The sequence below is a fragment of the Drosophila mojavensis genome, unplaced genomic scaffold (assembly GCF_018153725.1).
Source record: "Drosophila mojavensis isolate 15081-1352.22 unplaced genomic scaffold, ASM1815372v1 contig_80, whole genome shotgun sequence".
Taxonomy (NCBI): Eukaryota; Metazoa; Arthropoda; class Insecta; order Diptera; family Drosophilidae; genus Drosophila; species Drosophila mojavensis.
Genome location: NW_025318906.1, coordinates 7,406,110 through 7,418,881, shown reverse-complemented (window position 1 = coordinate 7,418,881; position 12,772 = coordinate 7,406,110). Strand labels below are relative to the sequence as shown.

The 12,772-nt window shown below is 38.6% G+C and overlaps 1 protein-coding gene across 22 annotated transcripts in view; it reads right to left on the bottom strand.

Moving 5' to 3' along the window:
- The window catches only part of LOC6579016 (longitudinals lacking protein, isoforms F/I/K/T), a 77,939-nt gene extending 68,031 nt beyond the window's left edge, over window positions 1–9,908 (bottom strand). For 4 of the 22 annotated variants that reach the window (XM_044010451.1, XM_032730704.2, XM_032730705.2 and 1 more), the window contains exon 1: window positions 7,468–7,619. The gene's annotated coding sequence lies outside the window, so the exon portion shown is untranslated. Of the gene's footprint in view, window positions 1–7,467; window positions 7,630–9,247 lie in introns of those variants that run through there. The other 18 variants (XM_032730700.2, XM_032730699.2, XM_032730698.2 and 15 more) reach the window with 11 other exon arrangements.
- Between the last annotated feature and the right edge of the window lie 2,864 nt (window positions 9,909–12,772).

Genomic DNA, 12,772 nt, shown 5'->3' with positions numbered 1-12,772 from the left:
AGTGAAAGAGAGAAAACGTGGCAGAGTTTGTTGGAGTCGGGTGATGATGCCGTTGCCGTCAACGTCGCCGCTTGGCTACATTTTCATTTTTCAAAATGGAAGCGAAAATTATACGAGTAAAAAAGAAATTAAGAAAGAGGATTGATGCCTCTGCGGCGAATTGCTATGAAAATTGTAATGAAAAGGGGAGCGTACACAGTTGCATCTCATATAAAGTCTTCTTCTTGATATTGTTGGTTTTGTACGTCCGTTTCCTGCCGTAATTTAATCATCAGCATAAAAAGAGGTGGAAAGCAGTAGCAGCGACAACGACAGCTGCAACACGCGCTCGTTTGCTCGTTCGTTTTTATGGCCCCCGTCTGAAGGCAGACAGGCATGCGATGCGGCGAACAGACCGACATAGAGAAGTTCTATAGAAAACCTAACTGTGCCCATGTACAATTCTCTGACCACAATGCGCGCAACAGAGATAGCAACATTTGCGCTATGTGACGCACAACTGAAGACGATGTTGGCTGGCGTTCGGTTCGGCTTTTCGGTTCGGGCTCCCTTTTTCACAAGTCGTTTGTCGCTGTTTTTTTTTTTTTCGCCATGCAAAAGGAAGCAGCCGATCAATATAAAATATAATGGCGAAAAACACATGCTGCGCTTGATGTTGTTGTTGCTAAGAAGTTGATGGCCGAGCGAAGGCGAAAAACGAGCAACGAGCAACGAAACGAACAGAAGTGCAAGCGCAAGAGGGCACCGTTAGGCGGACGGTTACTTTGTGTGAGGGATCAGTTTTTCTATTTACATACATGCATTTATTTTGTATGTACATATGTATATATCGTATGTTGTTGTGTTGTGTGAACTTGTGTGGCCTTTGTACATAAGGTGCGAGACATGCGCAGTGGCGCCATCTGTTCTTAGAGCAACTCTTACCCCAAATGGCATAAACGTTGACGCTGACGGCGACAGCGACAGCGACGTCGACGTCGACAGCAACGTTGATGATGCATTGGCTAGACAATGTCCGCCGCCTCAAGCTGAGGGTTTTTCCTACGCACACACACACACAATTACATGGAAAAGGGGATTTATAATAGTTGTTATTGTAGTTGAGCAGCAACAGCAGCCGACTCACACACACGCACACAAAGCCAGGCAAATATTCGCCGTGGAGTAGTAGGTAAAATCGGGCGGAGGGGCGGCTCGCTGCCAACGCATGCAGCGACTGCAGCAGCGACAGCATGGAAAAGGATCTCTCTCGCTCTCCCGCCGCTCTCTGCCTCCCTCTCCCTTTACCTATCGCTCATTCTCTGTTCCACAACTACGTTTCGTGACGCACGCTCTTTGCACATGCAAGGTTTTATTTTTGCGCAGATGGTGGAGGATTATAACGAAAATTGGGATCCTTTTTCCCAACGCAGGCAAAGAGCAAAGCGCTATTGTTGTTTTTGTTGTTGTTGCTGCTGCTGAGCGAGTTGTTGTTTTGCATGGAAAAAGTACAGTTGGACCCCACAGAAAAACTTTGTAGATGACGAGCGCGTTTATATTATTTTTTCGCTTTGGGGTTCTCGCAACGGATGTGGTGAGAGCATATAGTCGAAAATTGTGCCGATTGTGAATGGGAATGAGAGTATGAATATGTGCAAATAATTATACATAAATGTATGTATGTTTGTATTGAGGTCTACTATCAAACGACGTTCAAATAACAAATATTTTGTTTACGAAACGTGGTTAGCGAAAATCTCAACTTATTCTTTTGTTTATTTTAGCAATTCGCAATTGAAATGCAACGGAATTGCATTTTCCGAAACATCGTGTTAAATGCATTTGCCACAATAATAATAGATATTAAATAAACTTTATATAATAAAGGAGGTATGCGAAAGAGTGAGTAGCTTAGCTTAGTGATATTTTGAATGTATTGGGACCTACTATCAAACGACGTCCAAAATTACTCATATGCGGATCGTTGTTAGCGAAAACCCCAACTTTATATATTGATTTAGCAGCTGCCGTTCACAGGATATCAAGATATAGATAAAATATCACTTAACACCTTCAATTGGGGCAATGGCCAATTGCAGTTAATTAATATATAACCCTATACATGAGAGAACTTATTTCCGTACCTATACAATAATTATATATCAAAAAATTTCCAGAGTAAATAACTAAATGGATGTATTAAAATTTATCCTATATTGTCTTATGATCTAATTGTCTTCTGCTATATCTGATTTCTATTCTCATTTCTCTTTCTATTTAACAATTGTGGAGAGATCTACTATCAAACTAAAGCGCTATCAAAATGTCACGCAATGTTAGCGAAAAACTCTCCCATCAAATGATATTAATCTAGGCACTTCAATGCAAATCGCAGTTGTAACGGCACAGGACCTCATTAATTCAGGGTTTCAAATGCCAACAACTTGAGTGCCATCATGCCCTGATGCAAATCGGGCATTAAAAAAAAAAAAAAAAAAAATATATAAAATTAAAATAGAAAAAATAGGATAAGGGCACAATAGGTTGCAATACGAAGCACGCGCCAGACGTTAGACCAGGTTCCATTAATGTTCTGGTCCCAGGATCTCCGAGCAACCCCGAAAACTGGTTAAGCCTGTTTAGAGACAGAGAGCAGGAGCAAGCAAAGGGTCCACAGGCAGAGGGTAAACTTTTTTCCTGTTGGGGGTTGCAACCCCTAAATGTGCGCCGGCCACCGATCCCCCACCCTCTCTCTCTCTGGCGAACGGGGATCGTCGTTAAGGCACAACTGCCGTTCCCTGTTTCCACAGGAAGTGCGCTCGACAGCAGAAAACAACAGGGGGGAGAGCGAAAACAAAATGGGACTCCAAATAAGAGTCAAGAAAATTGTTTTGGAGCCGAGAAAAAAGAACTTTCAATACGTGTTTCAGCTGTGCCTACTGCCGCTGCTGCTGCTGCCGCCACTTCTTTCTTTTATATTTTCTGTTCGGATTTTTATTCTGGTTCTAAAAAGTCAAAAGAAAAACCGGTTTAGCAAAATATACAAGAACTGTGCCATTTCGAGCGAGTTGGCAGAAAAACCAGTTTAAAGAAAAATAAAACACACTCGCAGAAAAATCAAGAGACAGAAAAACAAATTTAAAATGGAAATAACTTGAAAAATACAAAAATAAAATAAGCAAAGAGTGGAGAAAAAATTAAAGAAAGAGGAGTTCTTGCTAAAAAAGAAAGAAATGAGAAAAAGTTCCCCCCACAAGATTTGCATAAAGTGGAATTTATCTTGTCGCTTGCCAAGCTGGGCTGCTGCTCACACACACACACACATGCACAGACACCGATACAGGCAACCGCACAGTTACAAATACAGACATAAATTTGTATATTTACGACGTAAAAATAAACGCCGTCGTTGTCGACTTTCAATAATTTAATTTGTGGCAGCAACAACAACAACAGCAGCAGGAGCTATAGAGAGTTTGGGGCAGAACGGAATTGAGGGGAGGAGGGACAGAGGTAGACAGACAGAACTTGTAGCATTCGCAACAATCTACAAAAAAAAATAAATAAAGAAAAAACCAAAAGAAATCACGTTAAGAACAACGTAGGCGGCGGCAGCTACGTCTACAACGTTGTCGTCTGCCTTTATATGAAACGGATTTTTATTACTATATACATATATATATACATTTATTTACATATATATTTTATAAAAGGTATGTTCTAGCAAGGAGTATACTTTTCCATATCCTATATGCCAACATATAATTATGATTCTAGTTATAATTAGAAAATTTCTGGATCATCGTATGATTATTACTGTGTAAAATATTCCAAAGAAAATTATATAATAATAATTATTATCATTATTATTTGTTTTTATTTTCTTCCTCATCTATCATCTAGTTAGTTATATCTCCACTCATGTAATATCATCAATATATCATTAATATTTCTTTACATTATAATTTAATACAGAGTGCAAAAATTAATGAGAAACCCTTTAAATAAATCATCAATCTCAATGTGTGCATCATCATTATCATACGATTAAAATACACATATGTATCTTGTATATAGATAAATACACATACACACATACATATTGATAAGATTTTTCCGTTTACAGGTAAATTCCAAAGTCGTTCACACAATCCGTTTTTCAATGCGATTCTGTTTTTCTGCGCTGCCCCGCCGCAAAAGCAGAAAATGTCGTTTTTGCCATTAAAAGCGGCCAACAGAGAAAAACGAAAACTCGTTTTTTTTCTGTTTGTATTTTTTTTTTTTTTTTTTTTTCAACAAGCTATTTAAAGTGAATGTTAAGGGCTTGTGTTTTGTGGCTTTGAACATACACACACACACATACACATACGAGTTGTGGAGTAAAGGGCGTACTCTGTCGCTCTCGGAATGAGTTGAAAATTTAAGCGTCTAAATGGCAATGGGCAAACGGTTTATGGAGCTAAAGACTGGACAGAGGAGGGGCAGGGCTGGGGGAGACAAGAAAACAGCAAAAGCAGAGAAGTGAGGGCAGACAAGAGAATAAGCAATGGCTTTTATCTATCAGAGTATCTGTCCGTCTGTCCGTCCGCTCGTCTGTTGCTGAATTTGGCCTGCGGCATTGACTCGACTCGTTGATGCGAATGATGATGTTGTCTGCTGACTGTGCCCACTCTCTGCCCGCTGTTCCCACTTCCCCCTCTCTCATTCTGTCTCCCTCTCTCTCTCTCTCTCTCTCTCTCTCGCTCCATATGTTTTCGTCTCTTCGATCACTTCATCTACATGTGTCGGCGGTTTTTGGGCATGCTGTAATTTGAAAATGTGGTCACGCCGACTTTTTTTTTAAATAGGTGTGTCTTGAACGTTTTTTTTTTTTCTCTCTCTCTCTTCTCTTCTATATATGACAGGTGATGTTTGGGGCGTTATGTATTTACATATTAATATTTGCATAGCTCTTTGCAAGTTTAGGCAAAGAAAACAAATAAGTTTATAATTAATGAAGGCATTAAACATAAGAGGGGAGTAACTGGGAATAGATCTTCAATCTAGAGTTCTAAAACCTTTTTGAGGTTATTTTTGTTTTAGATATATTGACAATATTTTCAGTTATACGCTAAATTTGAAACATTTAAAAGACTTGAACATATTTAAGTCTTTAATAACCTATCCAATTATTTTGTTTTGCTTTGTTTTTCCTCAATTATTTTTGACAACAAGTCAGTAGGCCGCGTGAAAGTGAAATTGCGGACAGACTAAATGAAGACACAAAATAATCAACAAGCCAAAAAATAAATAATAAAAAAAAAGTTCAATGAACTTTTTGGCCATTGGCACTGGCAAAAAATAATAATAACAATATAGACAAGAAACTAGCGAAAAAAAAAATTAGCCAAATAAAAGCAAAGAGCAGTCAACGATAACGGCCTACAAGAGTCTCGCATATTATTTTTCCCTCGCATTTTGCACGTTTTTATATTTCTGTCTACTACAACAGAAAATAATAATTATTAAATAAAAAAAAAAAAAAAAAAAAAAAAACTCTGTAGGGCAAAGAATGTATGGCACGCGACAATATTAAACGTGTAGGTCAGTGTAGAAACTGAAGAACACCCAAATGAAATAAAAACAATAATCAAAATGCAAGGTCGTTTACGCTCAAGACGTGGGTGGTACAAAATTTCCGAAGACAGACAAAGAATGTAAGCAAATACACGCACACAACAAAAGCATGAATGATCTAAAAATAATAATAAAATAATATAAACAAAAATAATAGAAGAAATAATAAACAAATCACAAGTACTAAACAAAGACTCTTGAGCATATTTTTTATTTTGTTTCGCTTCAGGTATTCTTCATCTCTTATTCTTATATTTGTGCACTTGTTGCGCAAAAGCTTTTGTTATTTTTGTTCCTTCCCCCGTCTTATTCTGCTTTTCAGCTTTTTGTGCGTGCTGCTGCTGCTGATGGCTGGCTCTCATTATTGTTGTTATTATTGTACTTTTGTTATTCTGCACATGTGCGTAGAATGTAAACAAATGAAACTTTTAAGCTGCACGACAAAAAGTTCAGTGCGAGCGTGAAATTTGGCAACGTCGCAGCGCAAGCATATACAGCTATACGTATTAAACATGGCGTGTGTGCACATAAAGTGAAAGATTATAAAAGCGACAAAGCAAAGTATGTGTATGTATGTATGTATGTACGTGAGTGTCAAAAACAGGCCGAAAATATGAAAAATGAAAATGTAAACGTGTCTGTAGAGCACGTACATACATATGTACATACAACAGCTACAGCGACGGGAGCAGCAACAGCAGGCAGCGAAGTAGAAGTGTAGCACAAAGTGGAAACAGAAAAATATGTGGCGGGCGGTCGAGTGCGTCCGTCGGCTACAAAGAGAGCGCACGAAGCGCCAAAGCGCCTGTGAGCACTGTTTCTATATGAGTGTGTGCGTGCGAGTGTGAACGTGGCTGTGGCTGTGACTGTGTTTGTGTGTGAAAAGTGCAGAGAGAAAATTTCACGCTTTTTTTTGTCGTCTTGTACAAACATAAACGAAAAGCAAACGAAGTCAGCAGCCGATGAGCCAAAGTGAGAGGGAGTAAAAAAGAGAGCGTGGCCAGCCAGCCAGCCAGCCAGCCCGCCAGTAGCATTGAAAAATATTTTGTACTGTTGTTGTTATTATTGTGTGGTGCTGCTGCTGCTGCCACGGCTGTTTCGACTGGGTTGCCCATAGGGGGGAAAACCAAGATGGCGGCTACACATAGAGCTCAAAACAGCGACACATTTTTTCTAGATTGTACTTATTTTTTCGACAACGTGCTTTTTAACAATTTACATGTAAAATATGTTTTTTTTTTTACCCAGCGACACGTTGTTTGCTATTGCATTGAAAAGCGCGCTTTAGAAGTTTATGCTGCCAGTGCTGCTGCTACTGCGCATATATTCGCCAATTAGAAAAAAGCTTATGTAACGAACGCTCGTTGTCATACTCACTCTTTCACACCAACGTCAGGCTGACTGACTGACTGCATACAAATGGAGAGAACGTACAATTTTTCCCAACGACACTTGACCTCATTTGCATGCGTGTGCGTTTATGTGTGTTCATTAAATTAATGAAAATTGTTCGTCATTACTTCAAATTGCACACAAACACATACACATGCTTCTACATGCATATGTGCAGTTGCAAAAATGCTGCTTTAGAAAAGCTTTGCAATGCAGCAAAGCTTTCACAAAAACGCATGAAAAATCGATATGAAAGTGAGACGCTCACTAACACTCACTAACACGGACACACACTTTGCAAAAACCGTTGGAAATATTGATTTTATATGCAAAAACACACACATACAGCAGAAGAGAAAAAGAGACAGAGAAACAGTAAATCAATCGCACAAATTAGAAAGTACAGTTCTAAGTCTATTTAAAAATATATACATATAGATCTAATGCATTTTTAGTTGCTTGTTTTTAAGGTATACACACCGAAATAGAATCACAGGCAGCACATAGTCGTCGTGTCGTTTTGATTAGATTTTTTTTCTTCTTTCAAGAGCTTTGCACATCAAATTATGTTAATACACACACACACATAGAGAGAGATACGCACGATTTGTATATGTGTAAAAGCGCGCGGGAGAAAAAGCAATAAAATTGAATTTATTTTTATTAAAAAGCCAAGTTTTTCAGTTGTGTGTATGTATGTATGTGTAGTTTTTCTGCTGCTGCGGAGTAGCAGCCCGCACAACAAAATGCGAAACGCGCGGAGCCACTGAAGAAAAACTGACGACTGACGAGCGCGCACGAAAACTTTTCTGGTCTAGCCACCGCGCAGCCAACGAAGTTCCGAACGAGAGCGAGCGAGCGAGCGAGCGAATGAGTGTGAGTTCGACAAAATTACCCAGCTGCGGCTGACTGCATGAAAAGAGTAGTGCTCATCGCCTTATTTTGTCATACCCCACATTGCTTGCAAATTGTCATGCTTTTAGATTTGTCATATGGCTTTTCAAGTTTTCGATTTCTCTAATGCAGCTTGTGTATAATTAATTATTCATTTTCGTATATTTAATTTTACAATGAAATTACAATGATGAGAATTACACCCATAGAGTTCCATCCTACTAGGTAACTTTGACTCTCATGTACATATGTGTGCGTGTTAGTATGTGCTTTGTATGCTTGGCGCGCGCGCAGAGTTGCCAACACCAATACGAAAAACTCAGCGGCGCATGCAAATCAGAAAAGTTGTTAATGTTTTTCTTTTCTTGTTGTGCCTGATAAAAAGCAGGCTTGGTTGCTTAATTGAAGCAACTCTAACAGCTAGTGCCTATTGATATAAATAAGCCAATAATTATACATACAGACATAGATATGGTTGTTTATATATATGTATGTACATGTCAGCTAGCTGGCAACTCTGTCTATGTAGTGGAGTTAAAAAATATCATTCGTTGTGGTCGCTCGTTTTTGCCGTGTTGTTGTTGCTACCAGCGCTGCTCGCTCATGTAGGGGGCGAGATATTGTGTATGAGTTTTTGCCAAGGCGAAGCCATAATGTTCACAAGAACAAAAACTGCCGTTGCTGAGTTGTATCTCTCTTACTCACACACTCTCTCGTTAGGTGTATATCGCTCTCTCCATGTCTCCTTTTCTATGGATATTGACTCTACATGTGTGTGTGAGTTTGTATGATTGAAACGGCTAAGGGGGGAGATAGAGCATGTAAAATGTATGCATTGCATTTTGTACTTAAAAAGTGCAAATTATTTTGTGTGTGTGTTTCTTTTAATGATCGTTCATGCCCGCACACATACACAGAATTTGCTGATTTATTTTAGGTTCCAGCATGACTTCATCGGAACATTTTCGTGCACCCTTGCTCCCGTCATACCTTTTAAAAGCATTTGTATGTATGTATGTACATATGTGTGTAATTATGTACTTAAATTTTCAACGGTGTTGCGTTTATGCCTTATGTATTTGCAATTAACGCTTTTATGTGAAATTCTACACGCTTAATAGAAAAGCTCTAAGCGATTCTAATTGACGAAATAGAGACAGTTTAAGGTGCAAATTTTATTTTTGGCATAAATATTTTTCACTTCAAAATAATTAGCGATCAGCTGCTGAAAGGATAAAGGAAAAACGAACCAAAGGAATATATATTCTCTTATATATAATACATACATGTAGCGTAAATATACCTGATATAAATACATACATACATACGTAAAATAGCATCACGTTTCGCATAACAAGTAGCTCACCTGCATTCAATGAAAAGCTCTCTGCCTCTTTATGTCCACCTCCCCATAGTTAATAAGCGAAAACTTCAAATCGGTCACGTAGAAGCTTTTTCCTTTCGTTTTACATTTGCCTCTTTTGTTACATTTGACAAGCGGTGCGACGTCGACGTGAGCGTCGACTGCAGCTGCACTGTCACCTAGGCTGCCGCCGCCTGCTGCAATGACAGCTGCGTCACACCAACACAAACACACGCACACACACGTTAGTACAAAGGCTCGCGATTGCACGAGAAACAAACACATAAGACAAGTGAAAATCAAACACTGCCAATTATCTACATACAAACATATGCATATGTATAGGTATATTTATGTTATTTGTTCGTTGCTGATTTTTAATTATAATAAATTATATTTCAACTGCAGCCTGGGGCCATAAACCACATCGAACGACTTAAGTGTTTGTTGCTTTGCGCATTCTATTCTAAAAAGCTCACTTTATTACAGATTTGATTTTTTTTTCTTGGTTTGTTTGTTATTATTTAGTTTTATATTTTTATGTAAACGAGCTTCAAAGTGTGCTTGGGGGTGGGGAAATTATTTACGTTACGTTATGTGCAATAAAAACGAGCGCACGAAGCGACAAACGCGTTATTCCTGAGAGTTCAATTTGCTACTGCAATAAGAAACGAAGAAAAAAGCTGCGATGTCGAATGCGAAGCCAATGGCAGGCCAAAAAGAATAAGAGTAGAAAAGCTACAGCGAAATCCAAACACAGAAAAAGCACAGAGCATGTGTGTGCATACACGAAGCGCAATATTTTTGTTGTTTTCACTGCATACACTAAAAAAAATAAACGAAGATCGCTCGTGCTTGGTGGCGCTGACTTTGCCTTGTATACCTTTTGCATAGTCGTGTGGATATGTGTTTGTGCGTGTATGTGTGCGAAGTAGCGACATTTGCTTGCTTAAAAAAGGAATGTAGATGTGCTGCTAAATGAAAAAGTAAAGAAAAATTTGTGTTTGAGAGTGAGCACACATGCGAATGATTCTATATGCATTTGCACATATGTATGTACGTATGTATATACATATGTATGTGTCTGTATGAGCAAGTGCATTAACATGTACTATGTAAATGTATAACGAATGGAAATATGAAAAAATCCTGGTTATATTTCTCAACTATATTTTAAATGTTTTCTTATTTAATATGTACACACTTGTTAGTCTATATACACATACATATATTTTTAATGCATTTTAATACAAAGGTACGTACATACATATGTTGTTTGCCCATTAATTTTAAGACAATGTTGTATGAAGAGACAATGTTGTCATATGCATCTTTGTCCACTAATCAAATAATAAACATTAAGCAAAACAATAAAAATTCCGTTGTAGAGAAGGTGTCAAGCGAACCATCAACATTTTGTTTTTGCCAGGTACGCACTTCACACATGAAGGGCATCAAGATACATTTAATGTTAATAATGTAACAAGATGGGATTTTTATTTTCCCCTAAATTACGCTCATGACAATTGAAGTGAAGTAAAATTCCCCTATCAACCACAACGATTGCCGGCATATTTTACCCGATCATGGCACAAGCCGCTCCTGTATATGCACAATTATCTACACACATATACATATGTACGTATGTATGTATGTAACTACTTATCATATGAATCTGTTTGTTTCTACACTTGCGACTTTCTAATGGAGCGTCTAATGTGCCAACATACACATACATGTACGTATATACACGTCAAAATATGCGTGTATGTAAGTATGTACATATGTGTGTATATTCAAATGTACTTTATAAATCTTTCTACTTTTTCTGACATTTTTTTCGAATTTTTTCCTTTTTGCATTAACAATTGCTGAAACTTGATTTGGATGCTTCTTAAAAATAAATGATTACTTGTTTAAAAGCGAGAATACAAAACAACAACAAAAAGTCGCTAAAACCAACAACAACAAAATGTTAACCATAATTGCGCTGAGCTTCTAAAAGTTGTGCACATTATTAGCAACTGCGTCGCTGCTGTTGCTTCTGTCACTGTCGCTGCCTCTGCCAACGTCAACATTGGCCGCGCCGCCCGCGCAGCTTGAATTTTTATTTATTTTTTGTTCTCCTTTCTTCTTAAGATTTGGCGCGGCTTAAAAAGCTGTGCTGCAAGAAATTAACAACAATAAAGTTGAAAATTGTTTGCCATGACAAAGAAAATAATCGTTAAGCTCAAGTTTTGCGGTCTGAAGGCGAAGACAGTCGACAGAAACTCGTTTTGCCTTTGGCTTGATTTGCTGTTATTGTTGCTGTTGTTGCCTCTCTTTTATTTATATTTATTTTTTCGGCAAAACTCTTTCGCTTGCCCATTCAGCAGCAGGCAAAGTGAAAATTGCCGCGCCCTGCCGACAGCAGCAACAGCGAATACTTTAGAGTGAATTGATCGGCATAGAAATGACAGTTTGAAAATCAATCTTTAGTCTAATTTTATAGCTGGCTCAATATTTCAATGGTTTTCGATACGAACTTCGAAATGAATCACCTGCTAGCCCAATGATGCGTGCGTGGGAGTGGGATGGCTATGCAAACACATGCACAGTAACGTGCATATACGAAAATATACGCATACACACACATGCGCATATTTATGTTTTTCGTGTGTGTATGTGAGATTTTGCCTGTTGCTTTATTCTTGAAACTTCGCTGGGTTTTTACGTCGCTGTTTGGTGCTCGATTGCTTGCTTGTTTGCCTCTTCTTCTTCTTTTGGCGCACACAGCTGTTCCATAAAAATTCCTTAACGTTTAATTTTAGCAACAGAAATTGCACGAGAGGGAAAAATGTAAGAAAAAAGTTTATTTTTATTATTGTGCAAACTCATTTACATGCACACATGCACAGACCAATACCAATAACAACAACAACAGCAGCAGCGGAAGAGCAGCACCACAAGCAAAAGGAAGCAACCAAACTTTAAGAGCAAGCGAGTAAGTGAGAGAGCAGCATGTGAGAGCAAACGTCAACGGCATGCGTGGGAGGGGAACGTCAACTCTACTCTCGGCTATGCTTAACCTTGAAGTCATCTTTTCTCTGTTTGTTCTGTATTCGCGCGTTCGCTGGTGTTCCCGCTGTTGTTGTTTTTGCTGCTGCTATTGCTGTTGCCTTTGCTATTGCAGCGCACATGAATGCAAATGTAAATTTCGAAATGCGAAAGCCTAAGAACTACAGCAACAACAACAAGAACGCCAACATGGCTGCGTTTCTACGCGAGAGCAGATGCTATACGCTGTGGTCGGCTCCCCTCTCTAAATTTCCTATTTTTTGTGCACAGTCTGGTTGGTTTTGTTGTTGCTCTCTTCTTCTTGCTTAACATTAATCTGTTTTTCGTATGTGCTCGTGTGTGCTATCTCGCTTGCTCCCTCCTTTTTCGCATTTCATGTTCATTTCCTTTTGTCAATTGAATTTAATGGAGTTAGGACTGAAAATGGGCGTCTGCGCCAAGGGTAGGGAACTGATCGATCAACTTGATCAC